The following is a 22,178-nucleotide window of genomic DNA, read 5'->3' as shown; positions in this document are numbered from 1 at the left end:
TAATATTTTTTAAACAAGGGGGGAGGGCATCTTATTCACTGAACTTTATAGCATTTGTATTCTAGAAAACACTGGCAGGCTTCAGTGTTGGCGTATAACTAACTCGTAACATTATTTGTATCACTTAAAAATGAAAAATATTTCTGGTTTAAAGAAAATGTTTTTGTGTTACAACTGGATTATGATTCTAAAAATAAATAAATAAATAAATAAAACTTAACGAGAATATAAATAACGTATTTTGAAGTTTGGAAACTTATGATTTAATTATACGAAATTATTTCGGCATATCAAATGTTAGAAAATTCTAAATTAAAGAATGTTACACACTATTAAATCTCACAAAAATAACAGTGATTACAAATGAGCTCAAAAATCCCAAATTTTTTTAATTAAGCATTTAGGTTAATTTTTGTTGCACGGGAATCAGACATTTTGTGCGTCATATTTTATAAATCACTATATTTCACACTGTCTTGTTTCTCTGCCAACTACTTGAATTATCATAAATTTAGCCCTTCTTTAGAATTGGGAAGGCAGGATTATTGAATAAGCATTAATTGTAGCAGCACTGAGAGCGGTCTCAGAGTATTGAAAGGGGTTTTATTTCTGAAAGATAGGTAAAGTATTATGATAACATTACCTACTTCAAATATTAGGTAGTTATAGGATATATTAAAGAATGCGTAATATTTATGGTCATTAAAGGCATCAAGGGTAGGATATTACGATGTTTCTTTAAAACACTCGATCCTTTTTTTTTTTTTTTCTTTTTTCCCCTCTGTTGGGCACTACTATGCACACTTTTTTTTTTTTTTTTTTAATACAGGATCTACTCTTAGTTTTCTTTTGGAGAATTGCAAAGAATTGCTCTTGGAAGCTTTCCAGTTTTCTTGTCTCTATCTGACTTCCATTTAGTTCTATTCGTGTCGAATTTACATTTAAACCTAAGATATTTCATTCCTGTCTGATATTCTCTTTCTTATGAGATTAATTATGTGTAACTTTCTAATAGCCTTTAAAAACTTCTCTTTTGCATCTTCCATCTTAGTTTAATTTTTGAAGCTGCTTGCTTATCTTCCTACTAGTATTTTAGAAAGCAATTAAGAAACTTTTAATGAACAAGTTAATTCCCCTAGCTTTAGCTTGAACAGCTCCTGCAGTTTCTCACATTGTCACATGCATTTCAGAGGCGTTCATTCAGCTGTTTAAAATCCTAACCAATGCTATTCCGGATCACTGCATGACAATGTCCCACCAAAGAGGTGTCGGCACGATTGTGCTTCATTAATCAGAGCAGAAACTAAAACGCTACTTGCATTCCGGCAAAGACTGCTGGCACTCAGAAGATGGTTATTTTCTCCGCACTGAAAAAGTGATTTTCGTCGGTACCTTTCTGCCGGGATGCTATTGTTTAGTTTCTGGTTTCGGCGAACATTGTTTAACCAATATAAAGGTATCAGCACTTTTATGATGGGGCGATACTTGAAAGTGTCTCCTTTTCTTCCTCCCCTCCCAGAGTGATAAAAATATTACGTCATGATGAAATGGAAAGAAAGCTGAAGCAGAACAACTCAGTTATTCAAGCTGAGTGATTACACTGAAAGCTGCGCTTGCCTACACCTTGAAACTTGAATACTGTACAATTTATACAAAGCTCTCACAATTACAACCAGTTCAGGGTTTAAAAAGCAAAAATCCACTTGCTAAGGGCATACAGAAACTCCTTATCTACCTGCCTGAAATCAAAAAGCTCTATCTCCAGTGAATTCTTGCCCGCATTGGTATGCTGGGAAAAGAGACCGCTGATGTAGTCTCTAACAGAAAAGCCATTAATGTACACTAGCTGTGCCACTCTGAGTCTCACATATGAAGCAGAATAAAGAGAAATCTTTTGGTTCAGGGGCAACATCTCTTGGAAACTGACACAACTGGTAGACATGTCTACACGTTCTTTTCTAAAGTAGGCTAAATGTCGCTTCTAGGTTTACTAATTCTTCACAGCGCACTTATTTACTCTGTAGATTTGGTCATCGCGGACAATGGCAAATGTATTTGAGGCATGGCCGGAGAATCTAACCATCGCTTGAATCACTGTCGTGAAACAATAATATTTCACCTAAGCCGCAATGCATTTACATTTACAGACGAATAATACCTAGCATATATGAGTATATTTTGAACAAATTAAGCAAACATATTTGCATTTCCCATAAATACTGCAAATAGACTAGATCAGTGACAGGTCCACTGCCATCCTAAGTACGCCAGCCTCCTCTCTTATATGTGCCTGTACATCATTGCATTTTAAACATTATATATAGCTGTTAAAATAATGTATTTCATATCGGATAATGTGCTGTATCATGTTTACATTACTTTGCCGCATCGCATGTATTTTACTGCATTGTATATAGAGAGTACCTTTTTTAAAATTGCGCGGTAGTTCTTATGTTTGTAAAATATCCAATTATACTTTGCACTGAAAAAAAAGGGAACGCTGAAAGCATAATCTTGGTTATTAATACTGTTCCTGCTGGACGAAGACAACTCTGGAGGACGTGCAGTCTTGCCTTGGGTTATAACTGAACGTTGCGTCGTCAGAGCTTTCTGGCTGATATGCTAATATCCTAGTGGATCAGCCGCCCAGCTTGCAGTGGAAACAAAAAACGTAAATGAACTGAACACAGATTATACAGACACCACCTATCAAGATTAAATCTCCAGAAACTGTTAAAAAGAATGGAAAGAACGGAAGTGAATATGGCTCCTAGCCATGAAGCATAATCTAGTTGAACTGGTGTCATTTCAACTGTTTTGCTTCCTGCAGTTCACATTCACCGGTTAGATACAATAGGATTGATCGGTTAGATACAAAAGGATACTACGGAAATTGAAGATTATGCACTCCAGTTACCTCCTTCATTAGATCCTTTTCGTACGTATTATTTTAGACGTTTATTGATTTTTAAAAAAATCTCCAGATTTAATTGTATAGAACAGGAAACTTTGTTTTTGACTTGTAGTGCAAAAGATAGATAGCAACATTATTATGGCATAATATTAAAAAATATTAAAGCAACATATAACATTAATATTAATACATCTAATTTTATACGTTTTTCATTGTATCATTTCTCTTCTAATCCACTTCTCAGAACTGATCTATGCCTATAATTTGCCTTTTTCAATTTGCAAGGGATAAAATTAAACAAAAAGAAAGAAATCACGTGAGTAGATACAGCAAATCGGAAAGCTTGTTTTTATGTACTTTTTATTTTATTTTTTAATGGTCAGTTCTCTCTCTTCCTAAGCTAGAATTGATATAGGTAAGACATTATGAAACTTTAAGTGGATTTTCTTTATTACTTTCCTGTACGAAGTAAAGGAAGTATAGTAATCACGAAAAATTCCGGGTACCACATTTCAGCGAAAATATCCATTTTGACCGCTATCGAATGCAATTCAAGGATGTTTCTGCGTGATATCTGTACGTAGGACAGAAAAAGTGATTCTTCTCCCCCAAAACGTATTATAAAACAGATTAAAAATGTATTCAGAAGAGATTTTTTCGTGGCTTCTTGTACGTACGTATGTACGTTTGTATATATCTCCCATAACTCAAAAACAAATAGCCTCAGAACGCTAAAAATTTTGTATGTGGGACTGCTATAACATGTAGATGTGCACCTCCCTTTTTGGTTGAAATCGGCCGCACCAAAAGTATATATATATAACTCGACTCAGTGAGCTCAGTTTCTTTATTCTTATATGTTTGTAAATTGTGCATTTTTTCCTTTAAAAATGATTGAATTATGTTGTTCTTTTCTCCCAGTTAAGGTTTTTATGCCTTTAGTTAACCTGCATGTTATAGTTGTAGAATTATCAGCAATTTAAAAGTTTCAGCAATTTAAGTTTGGCTAAGCCTAACTTTTTTACCACAGCAGCCATATTTGTTTACATTTGAAAATTAGCCGAATAGTGGATTTGTTGCCAATCTATAGAAACTAAGCTTCGCAACAACAAAGTAACGTACTCTTTTATTATTGCGAATTAAATTATGCTTAATCCTTTCTGGGATTGTCATTTAAGTTATTAAATTATCCCATATATTGACTCAGCATAGCATCCCCAACAAATCAAGTCAATTTCTACGCCTTCACAAGTGTAATTTTGCCGAGTGAGACCAAAAGTAAACTTTCAGTTTTGTGCACCGAAAAATCTGCCTTCTTGTCCTCTGGCCAAATTGCTTGTTTTTGCGTAGAAACTGTAATTTTAAAAAAGAATTTTTAATCCAAAGTGGCTTTGTCCCTGAAGGATTATTGTTTTCGTTTTGCAATTTTGCGTTGAATCACTATAAACGTCAGTTTCACTTTTCAAACTGTTGCCACCAAATGTTAGAGTCCTGCATTATGTTTGAAGAAATTAAATAATGAAAAATCTGCATAAATGTATGTCTATTTCTCGCACTGTGATAAAACAGCGGTACATAGAGCCATCGAAGTTTGAATGGCATAATCCTCCTACGAATATGGGCGTGTGGAAGATCAAATTTGAAATTTGGAATTTGTTTTATGAACGATTTCATATTTTGTAAAACTTTAACGAATTTTTGAGTGACGAACTCAACGATTTAAAAGCGAGCCATAGCAACACTCTACGGGGGGGGGATGCTACTGAACTGAATTTTATGGTTTAAGTGCAAAGAACATGATATTTAATAAATAAAGGTAATACACAAAACGTTAAAAAAATGCCCTTTTGGACGTACTTTAAAATCTGAAACCTTTCAGACTTTTTTTAATTGTTTTAATTGTATTTCGTGTTTTATGTTTTTCTATGTCTTTCAATTTTGAATATAGGTATTTTGAGTTTTTATGTATTTTTGCCTTGTCGCGAAGTGAGAACTGAATTAATTGCATAATAAAAATATCTGTAATGAAATTCGAGGAAATACGTTTAAATGAAATGCAGGAAACAGTGCGTATAATTTAATATTCCGTACAAGGAAGTCATGTTGTGTACACATCAGTTTTTTGTTTATTTTTGGAAGTCAGTTTATAGTACCTGTGTCCACAGCAGAACTTTAATCATTCAAAGTAATGTGAACCGATGTTATCCTTTCATAAGAAGGAGATTACCATTTGGGAGAAAAATTGTGGCTATAAAGTTTTGCCGATTTATGTACTGGATTAATTTTAGTATGGACAGTGCTTCTTTCAATTCCTTTCTCACTTTAGTAAATTTAATGTTATGAAAAACAAAGTAATATACAATTTTACGTTTATTTTTGTTGTATATTAGTTTAAATATAACTATATAACTAATGCAATCAAATCGAAATAGTGGAAAAGAATAGCATTGAGTCATAGAACTCGAAAACCGTCTGAGGCTTTTTCCTTCTCATCATGTAGTTTCCGATAAACAATATTAGATTTTCTTTTCTTTCCAACTTGTGAGCCATCTTTTGAATTGTTACAGAATTTTCTTGCATTTTAGGGAAGTTCGCAGTTTTTATAGTGGCAAGAGCTCTGGAAACAGAAAATGATTCATTTTCATAACTTGAAATCAGGCTAGAGAAGAAATTTTTAACATTAATTATAATTGTTTGTTTAAGTCAATTGCTTTCTGGGAAATTCTCAGTTTAAATGCAGTTTTTCTCTAGCTGCACTCTTCTGCAAATGCATCAAGATCTTTTAACAATTTAGCCTTTTCTTTCAATTTATCCTTTTCTTCAGACACAGTTTTTTTTTTTTGCTTAAGCATTTTTAAGCTAAGCACACAACAATTTTTTTTTTTTAATGCCAGTGATTTATTTAGTTTCAAAACTCATGCTTCGAACCAGCAGGAAGATTGCGTTTTGTCTGTTTAGTTGATTTGTCACTTCATTATTGCAAACATGGCCAATGCTTTCTCTGCTTTTTCTTCGGCCGACAGATATTACCACTTGCTTTCTATTCAAAGGCTGCTAATGTATGGTAATGTTTTGCAGCATTTAATGAGCATTTCTCAGAACTCTTTGTGGATAAAATGGGTCTATTCAAAAAGCAAAATATTGAATGCAGAAACCTTAGAAGATGAATGCAAAAACTGCACATAAACCTCCCATCAGCTAGTATTCCAGAAGGAAAATTCATTCATTTGCAATGCGTCTAGAAGATTGTTTACGTTAAGCTTAAAATAAGGAACGTTTGCTCCTCTGAGGTCCATTATAGGCAAAGAACTCTGAAAATAGTGTCTCACAGGTACAGGGATCAGAAGTAGAAAAATTTCAATCGATTGAAAAGTAGAAAAATTTATTGGAGCACTACGTACCTGAACGATAAATAAGCAGTGGTTCACAAAGTTGAAAGGATGAACTACAAACAGCTTTGTTAAGTAGGTTATATTCTGGCACTGAAGAATCAGTCCAGTCTTTGGCTAATCTGAATTTTATATATAACGGAGATGAGTTTAATAAACAGCGGTTTTTCTATTGATAAGTATATATTCATTTGTTGCCGCCCAGACGGTATAGTGGCTGGGGAGCCTGACTGCGATACCGAAGGGCCTGGTTTTGAATCCCGGAGAAGGCATGGTTGTAACTGTCCGTCCCTTCATAGGAGACAATGGTGGCCCACCTATTAGGTGCCTTCATAATAAAGAGACCATCACATCTAGCCTTAGTATAGATTAATGGACTCTGTTACAACTGTAACTGTTCGCAATCTGCCATTGGGAAAAAAATCCATTTGTTTTAGTTTCTAAAAATTTAAACATAATTGTCGGCTGATTCTATTAATCAGTTAGTTTAATAAATGGCAGATACTACACTGAAGTGACAAAAGTCATGGGATACCTCCTAATATTTTGTCGGTCCTCCTTTTGCCCGGCGAAGTGCAGCAACTCGACGTGGCATGGACTCAACAAGTCGTTGGAAGTCCCCTGCAGGAATATTGAGCCATGCTGCCTCTACAGACGTCCATAATTGTGAAAGTGTTGACGGTGAAGGGTTTTGGGCAGGGACTGACCTCTCGATGATGTCCCATAAATGTTCGATAGGATTCATGTCGGGCGATCTAGGTGGCCAGATCATTCGCTGGAATTGTCCAGAATGTTCTTCTAACCAATCGCGAACAATTGTGGCCCGGTGACATGTCGCATTGTCATCCATAAAAATCCCATTGTTGTTTGAGTACGTGAAGTCCATGAATGGCTGTAAGTGATCTCCAAGTAGCTGAAGGTATCCATTTCCAGTCAATGATCGGTTCAGTTGCACCAGAGGACCGAGTCCATGCCATGTAAATCCAGCCCAGACCATTATGTAACCACCACCAGCTTGAACAGTGCTTTGTTGACAACTTGGGTCCGTGGCTTCGTGGGGTCTGCGCCACACTCGAACCCTACCATCAGCTCTTACCAACTGTAATCGTGACTCATCTGACCAAGCCACGGTTTTCCATTCGTTTAGGGACCAACCGATATGCTCACGAGAGTCGCTGCAGGCGATGTCGTGCTGTGAGTAAAGGCACTCGAGTCGGTCTTCTGCTGGCGTAGCCCAAGGAAGGCAAATTTCGCCGCACTGTCCTATCGGACACGTCCCTCGTACGTCCCACATTGATTTCTGCGGTTATTTGACGCAGTGTTGCTTGTCTGTGAACTCGACGCAGACGTCGCTGGTCTCGGTCGTTAAGTGCAGGTGGTCGGCCACTGCGCTGTCCATGGTGGGATGTTATGCCTGAAATTAGATACTCTCGGCACACTCTTGACACTGGGGATCTCGGAATGTTGAATTCCCTAACGATATCCGAAATGGAATATTCCGCGTTCAAAGTCTGTCAATTCTCGTCGTGCGGCCATAATCACGTCAAAGCCTCTTCACATGAATAACTTGAACACAAATGAAAGCCCTACCAAAGCACTTCGCATTTATACATTTTCTACGCGATACTACTATCATCTGTATATTTGCATATTGCTATCACATGACTTTTGTCACTTCAGTGTATATTTGTGCTTCTTTTAAAGTTAATTTTTAACTTTTAAGATTTAAATATATAATTTACTAAAATATTGAATTATTTCAGCGTAGTGTAATTAAAACAAAAAATCTGATGTGTACACCACATGACTTCCTTGTACGGAATATTAAATTATACGCATTTTTTCTTGCATTTTGTTTAAACTTATTGGATTTAATTATATCTACTTCGACGAAAGCGCATAAACCACAACAGAATAAGTGCATTCTTTAAAATTCACTCTATTTGTTTACCATAGCGACACTCTGGCCTAGGTTCACTTAACAGTATTATATTTCGTTCATATTATAACTCAGAATGCACAAAATTTGTATCCTTTAAAGAATTATCTAATCGTTGCCACATGTTCTATTCAAGTACTATAATAAAGCTAGAACGATGTATAAAAGAAATTAAGCAAACAAAACAAAAAAGAAACAGTTTTTCACAGACGATTGAGTATTTCTCATTCAATTAATTCAGTTCTAACTTCGCAACAAGGCAAAAATAAATTCAAAATATCTCTACTAAAAATTACTAATTATTAAAAATTAAATTATTAAAAGTTAAGTAAATCTTAGACACTTATTTCCTCGAAAAAATTCCAGAAAGGATTAAGCATGATTTAAATCGCAATAATAAATGAAGGCGTTTATCTTTGTTGTTGCGAAGCTACGTTTCTCTAGATTGGCAACAAATTCACTACTCAGCTGTTTCAAATGTAAACAAGCAATGGCCGCCATCAAAATAGGCTTAGCGGCACTTAAACAACTTTTAAATTGTTGATAATTCTAAAAATATTGCATACAGATTTACTAAAGGCATAAAACCCTTAACAGGAAAATAAAAACAACACAATTCAATCATTTTTAAAGCAAAAAATGTACAATTTACAAACATATAAGAGTAAAGAAACTGAGATCACTGAGCCGGGTAACAGAGCGGATATATTTATAAATATAGTTATATACGTTTGGCGCGGCCGATTGAAACCAAAATACGAGGTGCACATCTACATGTTATAGTAGTCCTATATACAAAATTTCAACGTTCTACTCGTTTTTGAGTTATGCGAGATACGTACGTACGTACGTACGTTAGTACGCATGTACGTACATACGTTCGTACAGACGCCACGAAACATTCTCTTCAGAATTCATTTTAAAGCAATTTTTTAGTTTTTTTGGAGGAAAAGAGTCTTTTATTCTGTCCTTACGTACAGATATCACGCAAAAACATCATTAAATTGCATTCGAAAGCGGTCAAAGTTGAATTTTCGTTGAAACATGCTGCCTGAAGCTTTTCACGATTACAATACTTCCTTTTTACTTCGTACAAGGAAGTAAAAATTTGACACCGAAATTCATGACACATTGGTCCAATAATTTTAAAGTCAGAACTGTAATAAAAGTAAATATCCAAGCTATTCTGTGCCAAAATATTCCGATATCACAAATACCTTTTTTAATTTATGATATTGTCATAAATATTCATAAAAATTCTCTCTTATGAATAAAACTAATTTGTTTCATTAAATTTATTCTCAAACTTATTAATTAAATATAATATTAAAAAAAAATGAACTAAAAACTGTATCGTATTACAAAATTAGTAAAATTTGAATTAGAAAAATACCCATTTATGGCTTTTTAATCACTCAAATTATAATAAGCATTTACAGACTGATTAAATGTTAAAGATAAATGAAATAATTTGACCCTTTGTTGATTGGGACTTACTAAGAAATACCTGTTTGCGAGATCACGTGAAAGATAAAGGTCATACGTTTTGTGCAGTAAGAGCTGTTGCCACTGCGCATATATGACGAATTCCTGGTAGCGTAAGGTTACGAAATGATCCAACCATTTTGGACAGACTCCTCTAAAGTCAATAAGAAAACTTTTATTAATAAATTTGCATATATTGTTAACGTTAAGGGAAAAAACTCTAGTAATATACTCAAATGCTATTGATTTATCATTTGATTTATTCAATTTGTCTAAGTAGGGGAAAATAAATACAGTAGCACGTAAATTATTCTGAAGAAAAAATTATTTTTAAAGACCTTTTACCTTTAAATCTGAAATTTTCTTCAATTTATTCTATTTCATATCTTTAATCGTTCTGCATACTGTTTAAAGTTTCTAGCGATAATTTTTACGAACACTTGCAACGTTATTGTAATGAATAAATGATGTTCTTATTACGGATTTTGTATTTAGTTAGCTATTTTTAGTAGAATTATAATTAAAATTGTTTTATGTCGTTGTGCAATGCAGCACGAGACATATTTTAAGAGAACGTTACAGCGGAAAAGTAAAAATACAGGAGCACACGCATTTAACATAGATATCTCGTAATTTACATTTAAACTGAATAAACGTAATTGACAACTATGTTAATTGTAACCGTAATTCTACTCTTTTGGTTTCCAGAATTCTCGAGAAGCAAAGAAAATTACTAGAACTCTCTCGTGACCGACTGAACTCTGAAAAGCTGGAGAGAAACATCTCAGTTCATTTGTTGTAGTTGTTTAGTGAGCTAGTTGTTGTTGATTGTAGCGAATTCGGGGTGAGATAAGATTAGCTTTCTCTCGGCATTTCATTGTATTCTAACATTTTGAATAGTTTGGAGAATAACTACTCAAATAATAATAGATTATATAGCATGATATTGTGTACTTGTACGAATATCTCTGAGAACATTTCAGCTTTTTGTTTATATTTCTTGCAATAAGAATACATTTTTATTAACCTATTATTGGACTTGTGCACACGCAGCACTTTTGGGTGTCAGACGTGAGACTGAATGCCAATAATAAGAGCAATAAAAGAACAATTAAGGCAGTTAATAACTGCATTTGCTGCATTCCAAGAAAGATGGAAGGGGCCTTCAACTCCGTAAAAGCAGAGATGAAAGCTGTTAAATTAGAAATGAAAGCGAGCCAAGAAGAGATGGAAGCTGGCCATGAAACCGTTAAAAAGAAGATGAAAGCATGTCAAGGAAAGATGGAAGCTGGTCAAGTTTCTGTTAAAGAAAGATGGAAGATGCTAAAGAATAAATGAAAGTGGGCCACGAGGAAATGAAAAGAGAAATCACCTGCATAATAGAAAACAAATTTGAAGATGATGAAAGAAAGAATTGACCCGGTTTAAAACAGAGTTGGAGAAAAGGAAGAAAGAGTTTCTGCCATTCAACAACAAATTGATGACAAGGTTTCTACAGCAGGCCAAAGAAGTTGATACCTTAAAGAAATTCGTATCGACGGTAGGGAGCAATTCTGATGGTTTTAAATTGTGATCCATGCCTGCTTGTACGTTCCTGAAGTTACCCACACATGATGGTAAGACCTCTTGGCAAGTGTATAAGACACAATTTTCAATAGTGGCGGATTCGTATGGATGGAATTCGTCGCTTCTAGCTTAGAATATCTGCTTAGTAGTTAATGAAAAATAATATTACAAAGTATCACAATTGCTCCTTCTTAAATTAGTTGGGGGGATTCTTATTTACTTTTGTTTTTTCTACCCATCTGTAGACGGTATCTAAATTTTCATTGGTAGTCGCAAATTTTCTTAGTGGTTTCATTCTACGTTTTAAATATACAAAATCGAGCGCTAAAATGTTGAGTAAAATCATTTTCTGTTAACAGTCGCATTAATATTTCCAACAACGATTTATCTTTTTCCAAATTCGTTTTGATTTAATAGTACATCATTTCAAAATTATGCTTGTTCAAGTTGAGAAATTAAAAAAAAAAAAAAAAAAAAAAGTTCGTTATTTAGCATTATACAAATCAGATGTCAAGGAGTACTGCATAAATTAAAATACAACTTTAAATTTTTGACAATGAGTAATGTCAAATTTCTTCAAAATTTTTTTTAAAAGTCTGTAACCAGTTAACATACCGCTGCTAATTAGAATTAATATTTATGCATATCTGGGGCTGGGAAATGTTATTACAGATCGATTCGAAAAAGACGCTCCTTTTCAATGTAAATTATCATATATGCATATCAGGGACATAAATAATTTTTTTTTCTTTAAAGTATTCAAGTATATTCTTTTCAAGAAAGGCAATTAAGGGAAAAGCTCTTAAATTTGATAGCTATGCTAATTAAACAAAGCAATATTATAAATAATTTTAAAATACTGCAAATAAATGTCCTTGCTATCTTACGAATCTGTACTAGTTAATTCAAGGTATTCGGTTCAAACTATCAGCAATTTTTATAATACACACTTGTCGGTGAATAGCTTCATAGTCGTAGGCTAATTAATACTTTCCTTTCTCAATTCGGGATTTTGCCATCGATCACTAAACTTTTAGCCATGGCAAGAGCTAAACAAGGCATGCTGAGAATCAAACTTTAACGAATAATTTCATTATTTTCAACGTCTCTAAAATCCACTGAATGTGCTAAATAGTATAATCCTCCTCCAAACATAATTTTTTATATGATACATACATCCTCTTTTAAATTTATCGAAAACTATTTGATTTTTTTTTCTGTCGCCAAAGAACCATGCGTCATTGTTCATTAGTTCTATGCACTGATTTAGCATCGGATGGATTCATAATGCGACGAATAACTCCGCATCTCATACACTATGGCCTATATTATTAGGTATGTCCTCATAGGTACGTCTGATTTTAGATTTGGATCGATCTGTTTCCATTAATGCAGAAGTGTTCAAGTTGGACCTAAATATCTGTCCTCACTAAGATATCAATTGAAAATGCTGCTTTTATGTCTTTCATACTCACGTTCATTATCATACGAACTTCACAGTATAATTTTCACTTGAACTACCACCTGATTCAACTGGTGAAGACTGACTTCTTATGAACAACCACAACATTCTTCAGCTGAAAGAATAGAGATGATGCTTTGAATGGGACACATTACGAACAGTTGCATCTTGTGAACTTTCTTCTTTTCTTCTTTCTTCATTCAGTGGATCTCTCATAATGCAGCGAAATTTCGTACGGGGAAGGAAAACTTACATTAGGACTCATATTAGGATGAAATCTTATGGACTCCTTATCGTGGAGTTTTGCTTTAGTGGTGAATGATAAGAAGGGGGTGTTCAGAACTAAACTATTGTCAACTATGATATGATAAAATGCTTACGTGCACAAGAAGTTGAATGAAAAATAGGTATGTGATGACCAGTTGAAAGTGTCTTCGTTTTCTCAAATTTAGGTCTATAAAATTCTGCCCATGGGTACTGCAAAACCTTCGGCACTACGAGAGATCGTATATCGCGTTATCCATCCCTAAGATAATGAGGTAATTGATTGAAGTCATAAATCTCTTTTTCTTACAGCCTAGTTTCTCCACCTTCTGGTAATGACCCAAATATATCGCAAAATTTACTTTTTCCTTAAAGCAGTTTAGCCATTAGAAATATCTTGCTGAACAATTTTTAGTTTTAGTCACGTCTAAGCAAGCAGTCGTTCTTTCACAGCTCAGGTATTTCAGACACTTTCTATGCTCATGAAAGGCAACTAATAAATTTCGATGAACATCTGATATATGTTTTCCGTTTCATAAATATTTTATTTTAAAAAATATTATCAGGACTTGTGTTTCTCTTGATTTGCTTTGCAACATGAATGGTCCTGAATAAGAACAGGGAGCTTACTCAGAGAGCCTAACTACATTCATTAACTCAGAGAGCCTAAATACATTCATTCAACCTTTAGCACATATTCACACTATTTTGCTCTTTTTACAGTCCTACAAATAAGTTAAAAATTTTGGCATTACTATAACATTTTCACTTTTAACATATCACAGTATTTCTTAACTTTTAAGATAACAGTTCACATTGTACATAAGGCCATATTAACATGCCGTTAATTTTACGCATTTTAAAACATACATTAGTAGTACAATGTTTGTTAACTTCTATTTCTTTCCAAGCAAGTGCTAATTCTTTTATATTGAAATACTACATTTCAAAAGTCCTTCAGACTAAAACTTCTTTTCTTGACAGAATCTTTTAAATAACATTTTATACAATAATTTTACAATTTTCTTAAGGTACCTTTCTCAAAGATTACCAATGCTTTTACAATATTCAAGTATTTACACATTCCTATTATACAATAATTTTAGTTTTACTCGCGAGTAATTGAAAAACATAGTAACAAAATAGGTAAAACTCATTTCTCGCCTTTTTGGCGATAAAGGTAGGCCTCACATGAGGTAAAACTTCTTAAATTCTGCCACTCGCAGTAAGAACGAAAAATTAACTTAAAGTTTCAAAGTAACATAAAGTTTTATTTATCTTTATGATATTCCGACATCCGTTTTGCCGCCCAGTCCTGGAAAGTGGCGAAGACTACCGTCTGGTTTATCCTCCGTCTTGTGCGGGTTCGCCCTTCAGTTCTTTCCTCCGTGAGCTTTCTTTTTTTTATAGTTTGATTACCCTTGAAGAATTTCTTTTTAACATCTGATTGTACTCCTGACCGTTTGATGGCAGCTGTTCTTGGCGGAATCGGGAGAACTCTCTCCCGTTGTTGCTTGGATCTCGTTGTTGGCTGTTCAACCGTTTGTTGCTTCCTTGCATCTGCAGTTGATTTTCCTTCGTCAATTCGTCGACATTTGCTGCGTAGACTCCTATCCGATGGGTACATCTTTCCTTTTGGAGCCGTGTTATGGTTGCTGCCATTTCTCCTGGCTATCTTTGCATTAGTAGAACGTTTCCTTTCTTCATTCTGGGGGTGGTCGTGCCCTCTCTTTTCTGGTCGGTGGAACGGCTTCTTTTTCTTGTTACCTTCAGTTTTCCAACGGGGAAACTTTCTTTACATATGCACCTGTCTACTCATGGCTTGCCCTTGTGATTGTCGTTGTGCCACCTCTGGAGATTGTGCCTGCCGTGCCGGATCCTGCAAAAGATCTTGAAATATTTGCATTTTATTACGATTATAGAATGGTTTTATCTGGTCAATGTTTGCGTTGCAGGTTTCACCATTCTTGGCTTTTAACACCACTACAGCCTGAGTTTATTTCTTTATTACACATGGTCCTTCAAATCGTGGATAGAACTTTGCAATTTTATCTTCTGGTGCTGAAGAAAGTGGATGGTTAATTTTTAACACTTCATCCCCTACTTTATAAGTTACTCCCCATCGTTTCATATCATAATACAGCTTCTGTTTTCTTTGTGCTACTTCAGTGTCCTTCTTTGCTTCTTTAATTAATTTTTCTATATCGCCCATTTGAAAATCCGGGGCTTTTTGTTGAACATAAAATAATCTATCTAACGGCGTTATAATCTTTCTGCCTAAAAATAACTCAGCAGGAGTTTTGCCCGTCGTGTCATGTTTGGCGGTCCTAAGGGCGAAAGCTAATTCATTGACATAGTTATCCCAGCTTTTATGAAAATTTCTAACATAACTACGAATAATTTTCACTATATTTCTATTGACTCGTTCCGCTATATTTGATTGCGACCGATACGGGACCATTTTTAAACGACGTACGCCCAGTTTTTGGCACATGTCTTCAAATATATTACTTACAAATTGAGGACCATTATCCGATATAACTTTTAGGGGCACCCCGTATTTTAAAATATATTTATTTAAAATAGAATCAGTAACTAATTTCGCGGAGGCTCGTTTTAAGGGAACAATTTCGGTCCACTTACTAAAATGATCAACCATAACAAGGAGATACCGACTTTTATTTAACTGACTTTTCGGGAAAGGGCCCAATAAATCGATGCCAATTATTTCATTTGGAAATTCTGATTTAATGCTATTTAGAAACCCGGCCGGGAGGAAATTAACGTAATTAACTGCTTGACATGTTGGGCAGGACTGGACATACGCCCTTGTTAACTTTTGCAACTCAGGAAAATAAACTGCTTAATCCGTTTTAGTTTAAATTTTTTTTCTTCTTTTCCATGCCTTCCTTCTTTTTCCGCTGGCCTTCAGACTTTTGTCCTGGCTTATTACTGAACTGTCGACGTTCGCCGGTTGTTTTTGGATACTTGGGTTTCCTTGACCACTGATTCGACTTGCTTCCGCAGCCGTGCTCTTGCCTTTGCTGTGGTCTTGGCGCACGAAATTGGCTTCGTTTCTCGTACTGGCGTCTTCTTTCAATGTCCGCCGTTCTTCTACTTTCAAACTGGATTGCGAGCTCAAATAACTTTTCCAATGTCGTCGGGCTCCTTAATTCAATAAAGTCTTGTACTTGGGGAAGTAACCTAGGCAAAATTACTTGTATTATTTCAGGATCCGGCGGGCTTCCATACAAGAGTTTATATATGTGTATTTTTCTTAAAATAAAGCTTGAAAGATTTTCGATTCGTTGCTGGTATATGCTGAAGAGTTCCGCTTCCAATTTTGCACGATTGCTTACGACAGGGAAGGCTTTTACTAAGGCAGTCTTGAAATTTTCGAAAGTATAGGTGGGACTTCTCGCTTGACCCAAGAGGTTTCTTCCTATACATTTGAACCAATTAAGCGCTTGGCCCCTCAAAGCACTGGTAGCTAAGGTGACTTTCTGGAACTCATGGACTGGATGTAGCATGAAGTGGTCATCCAATTTTTCCAAAAAACTGGTCACCGGTGAGTTTCCATCAAAGATTGCTGCTGGTTTCATCGATGCACGCATGGTCTGGACGATGTAACCAAATCCTTCCAAGACGGCGGCTGGCATTTCTGGATTCTGAGCCGCTGGCTGCAGGCACCTCAGGTTCTTCTTGAAACTCGGCCATGGTTATTCTTCTTCTTCGGGCGCCACTATCAGGACTTGTGTTTCTCTTGATTTGCTTTGGAAACATGAATGGTCCTGAATAAGAAGAGGCAGCTTACTCAAGCTATGTTCAGGAAGGTGTGAAGTAGACAACACAAGTAGAAAGGGTTTTCAATCTTTTACAGGATCTACCGAGCTTCGGCATACAAAGACCAACCACTTGTGGTCTGAACGTAAGAATATAAAAACAACTAACTAAAAACTAACTTTGAATTAGTATACAAATGCCTAGCACTAAGATTGGCCTTTATTTAAAAAAGGTACGTATGTAGTACGCCGGGCTGCTAAAACTACGATACGTCTGCAATTATCAAGAGGGCTAAACCTCTGGCTTTAAAGGCAACCAGCAACAGAGTGAAAACTCGTAAAACTACAGTGGCAAGCGGCTTGCTTCCTATAACTCCTTCCTCTCTTCTCTCTTGGCAAAAAGCCACAACTTAAGTACTTGGCGTTAGCAAGACAATTTGCATAAACAAGTTAAAGCATTTAATTCTGGCCGGAAGTAGAAAATAAGAAGTGATAGTACAGTTTTAAAATAAAATAAACGTTAGTAAAACTTATGATCCTTACAATATTTCTAGTAGCTTTCAATCACTGCATTTCTTTCTCGGTTTTCCATTTTGGGCATGAACGTGAAAATGCTATGTGCTCGCCGCTACAGTTGATACACAATGGCTAAGCGTTACAGCTATCACTGTCGTGGCCCTCCACGCAGCAGCGTGCACATGTGGGCTTACCTCGACAGGACATTTGGGAGTGGCCAAAGTGCTAGAAACATCGCATGGGGTTCGGGATGTACGGTCTTACTTTGGGCAATGAAGATACCCAGCCTTGACAATTTTGAGCAGATCGGGCGAACTGAAGGTCAGGATGACATGTTTGGTATCTATCAACTGACCCTCTTTAAGCATCTTAATCCGATTAGCAGCACAGACATTCTGACTGGAGACTTCTGCGACGAATTCTTTCTCTGAAACACAGAGAAGATCCACTTCCGAGATAACTCCGCAACGGTGATTTAGAGTTTTGTGTGCTAAAGCGCTAACATCTAGGTTTTCAAGTTTGGTTATGCCAAGAAGTGTTACAGCCTGAATATGAGATATAGTTTCTATTAAAAGGTCACCGGATCGCATAATTCACAAGTGCACATCAGTATCGCCAGGAGGGGTTTCAATAATGGGCGAATGAGCTTCTGTTGCTCTTGTGACGCTGAATCTTTGAAACTGGTGATGCTCATGTTATTGTTTACTTTTCGTGTCGCAGTTATATATGCATGGCGTATAAATGCTGCTACTCGTTTTCTAACACCTGTGGATTAAGCAAATTCAAGTGTGCAATTTTTTTATTGAGAGTAACTGGAAGTGTTACAATGAATCTAGCATTTTCTTCTCACAGTGCTTGCATTTTTTTGTTTTTGAAAGTGTAAGATCCAAAATACATATTGTGAATGATCTGATTATACTTATTGTTAACATTTAAAGTTTCTACGAATAGATTAAAAATATTCGTTGTAGATAAGGTACATCCAAACACACTAAATATGTAGGAATTCAAATTAGGAAAAATTAACTTTGAATAAAGCTGTGCGTTAGCTATTATTATAGAACATACTTTTCATATCGAATGCAATAAAAATTGCTAAGACTTCTATAATTTACATATATAATTATGCTAGGATTTGATCTAACTTCGCAATGAAAATTTTCACAAAAAATCCGCAATGCATTAATTATTTCTTACAAGAAATTGCGTGGCAAAACATTTGCAACCACCTTCCTCAAAGCGCGACAAAGGTCATGTAAAATGACAGAAATATTACTAGAAGCCCTTTGGTCCGTTTTAGAAGCCACTCCCTAGGTGGCTTTGCAGATGTGCACTTACGAAATATACCACCGGATCGTAGCCGCTTCATAAACTTTGGTTCTCCAGCAGTTCTTTGAATATATTTGTTTATTAAAAACAGTGACATTTTTTTTTTCAGTTCGCCTATGGATCGTTAATTACAGCAAAACGAGGTTGAATCTTGGATTGAATAGGATTGGCATTTTCATTTGTTTTCACTTTTTTGAGATATAATTGTGTTCTCTTGAAGTTTGAAAATTAGAGAGAGCAAAAGATTCGGGATCAACAGCCCGCCCATCACGGAGCCCAACAAGAGAAAACAGACATCCGTGTTAGGGCTAGCCAGACCTATACGCAAACTGAAGCCCCACAGTCGGCTTTCCTGAAAGCAGGTAATCCGGAGAGCTTATTCCCAAGCCACTGACACAAGGACCCTCCTTTCCAACGACATGAGTCTCCACGCACGGCAAACACGTGCGCAGTTTTCTCGCCACCCGCAAACTACAGACAAGGACTGTTCCAGTTTTCATGACGAGCCCCAACCACCGAAGAGGTAAACCAAGGGGAGAATGGAAGGAAAAAAGTACCAGCTTAGACAAAGAATCTCTAAGGAATAGAGATTCTTTGGCTTAGAGGAGAGGAAACAGAAAAAAGCATAGATCACTGCGGCTCCAGGATCGTGACGACCGTCTCACCAATAAGGTGATCCCCTGAAGGGTTAAGGACCTCGGGATTGCCACACCCGTACTCACAAAATGTGAGCCCCTGAGAGGTTGCGTAGGAGAAATGGACATAATTTAATAACGGTTCGGGCTATGACAATGAAATTGGTCTAGCATATGTGGTTTACTTGCTTGGTACAGAAATAGACTAGTGCAAAATTAGACTTAAACCTTAGAATTCGGTTTTTCAAGCCGAATTGGCTGCTATCATATTTGCTCTTATGGAGTGATGAAAACCTGACTGTAAAAACATATATTAATATATATATAGATATGTAATTGATTCAAAAGCTGGAACAAACTTATAAGTACTGACGAGTAGAATTTGAAGACCTAGAGTTTTATTTTCCGCAACATGTTACGTCTACACACGTCGGCACTTTAAATGTGGCTGTTCCAAAAGGCTTACGTTTTCGATAACTTTGTAGCAAAAAAGAAGAGGCAGACAGACAGAAGTGTAGCCAAGGCAAAGCGTAGAGAGAAAGTGCGTAATGTTCAGGATGAAATCTCAAGTCAGACTGAGTTAGTTTTGGTTTTTAAAGCATTCTGATTGGATGGTTAATATTGCTGTAAAATTATTATTGGCTGTTCAGAGTTTTAGTTCCGTTTACATCATCAGAATTATGTAGGAGTCATATGACATGGATTTTTCTCGAAATGACGCAGTGCACAGCGGGGTTACTATTTTTAGAATAGTGAAGGGAAATTAATTTACGCTGCTAAATTTAATATTTTACATATCCTTTTTCTTACATACACATATATATATGTGATGTACCAGCTTTTGTCCGGAATAAATATATTTGTGAGGAATCATAGATGTAGTCGTAGCTTAAATTATCAGACGATAAGTTTAAAAAACAAGATCCATTTATTATTATTCAAGAGTAATACCAGTTACAAAATCAGATATCCGGAGTAAATAAAAAGAATTACTAATAACTTTTTGTATGAAATTTACTGCATCATTACATTAAAGAAAAGCCCCGATATTCTTTTGCGAGTCCTTTTATAGCCTCTGGAAAGGCGGAGCTTCCAACAATATTTTGGTCTCATATATAAAAGATTTCCTTGTAAAAGTTGAGAAATTATATGTAGTGAAAATGAACTGCGTGAAAGCTCATACTGGTGTTATAGGCAATGAGAAGGCCGACATGCTGGCCAAATATGCTGTTATGGGTAACGTCGGGAGGATGCATTCGATAATCAAACATACAAAAATTGTTATTGGTAAAATCAAGGATTTCTATTACGATAAAGAGAAATGGAACATTTCGGGAGAAACGAAAGATTTGTCAAACTTTGAAATTTCTAAAATTATGAGAATTATGTGTGATTTTGATTGCAATCAAATAATTACTGGACACAGGTCGCTTCCCGGCGTACCTGAAAAGATTTAATTTACAAGATAATAAATAGTCAATGCAAGACAATTTCGTCGAAGACTGCGTGTTATTGTGACATGTTATGGAAACACATGGTAACATAGCGGAATTCTACAGCCGCAATAAAGAGTTCAGATTTGCAAAGTATTTTATGAACCTTATAAATGGCAACAGAACAGTACTGGGAATTTAGGTTTGATGTTTTTTAACTGTATTTCTGTTTTCATCTGTCAACTGTATTTTCGTTTGTCTGTGTTGGGTGTGCTGCTTTAACCATAAGGCCAATTATTATCAGCCAGGATTGTTGCAGAACACTCGTATATTCCATTGCATTATATAACCTTCTCTACGATGTGTACTGCCATGGTTTAAACCCTCCCTGGCAACATCGTGGAATGGTGGCATCGCTTCAATCCAAATGCCTAGCGATTCTGAGATATGACTATTCAACTTCGTTTAATCCAAATGAACGTCCTGTCTCAAATGGGGGCATGTTTGCACTGTATGTGAACTTATCTGTGAGTCATTGTTACAATCACGTGGGTCAACAGAAACACATTCGCTTGGAAGCTATGGGTTTATGAGAATGTACTCTGTGTTATACACCATCCGGACGCTTTCTTGCAATGTGCTGCAACTCCAGTTATTCAGTTACTGGTAACCTAAAGTTAATCATCTGCATATGCTATCTTAAAGTATGGATATACGCAATTTTGTCCCAACCGGATAAGTCCTTCTTGGTGCTTCTTCTTCTTCTTTTTTTTTTTTTTTTTTTTCGAAAAGAGTATTTCAAAACTCCTTTTTCTTCTTGTATAACTCTGAATTTTATTACATGGTAACGCTGTTTGGATCTTTTTCTTGCTGACTTAAAAGGTTATGATTCTGCTAATTTTTTTTGTATTAAGGCTAATTAAAAATATTTCATAAGTTGAATTCGTTTGAGTTTCAAATGACGTCTGAAATAAAAATGAGAAATTCAATTACTTAAGATATTAGTTAACGGAAAATGCTTTGAGGTTTCCGTGTTTTTCACTGAGCAGTGAGAATTATGACTGTTGCATAGCACTGCTTAAAGAGGGGTTTGATCGAAATGATTTAGTAATAAGTTTTCAGATAAATAAATTATTAGCTATTCAGGCAGTAAAACACTGCCATAATGTAAAAGCGTCGAAAAAGTATATGACGAATGCCAAGCGTAGTTACGAAGTCGGCAATCTCCTAATGTCACACCAGGTAGTTGTGAAAATGTTCTAAGTTCCATAATTTTACAAAAATTGCCAGAAAGCCTAAATTTCGAATACAAGAGGAACGCGAATCAGCTTCACGTTATTTACGTTATTTAATTTAATCGAACTGAAACATTCATAATAGATGATTGAAACATACAACAGCGTCTAGTTTTCTAATTAATTCTAGAAACGTTAACAGTGGAGTAAGGAGAAAAGTGCTAAGCTG

The sequence above is a fragment of the Stegodyphus dumicola genome, chromosome 7 (genome assembly GCF_044657685.1).
Source record: "Stegodyphus dumicola isolate Sdum_Otavi_A_Nest chromosome 7, ASM4465768v1".
In the NCBI taxonomy this organism is placed as follows: domain Eukaryota; kingdom Metazoa; phylum Arthropoda; class Arachnida; order Araneae; family Eresidae; genus Stegodyphus; species Stegodyphus dumicola.
The sequence above is the reverse complement of the archived record's forward strand: the minus strand, read 5'-3'. Positions refer to the sequence as shown.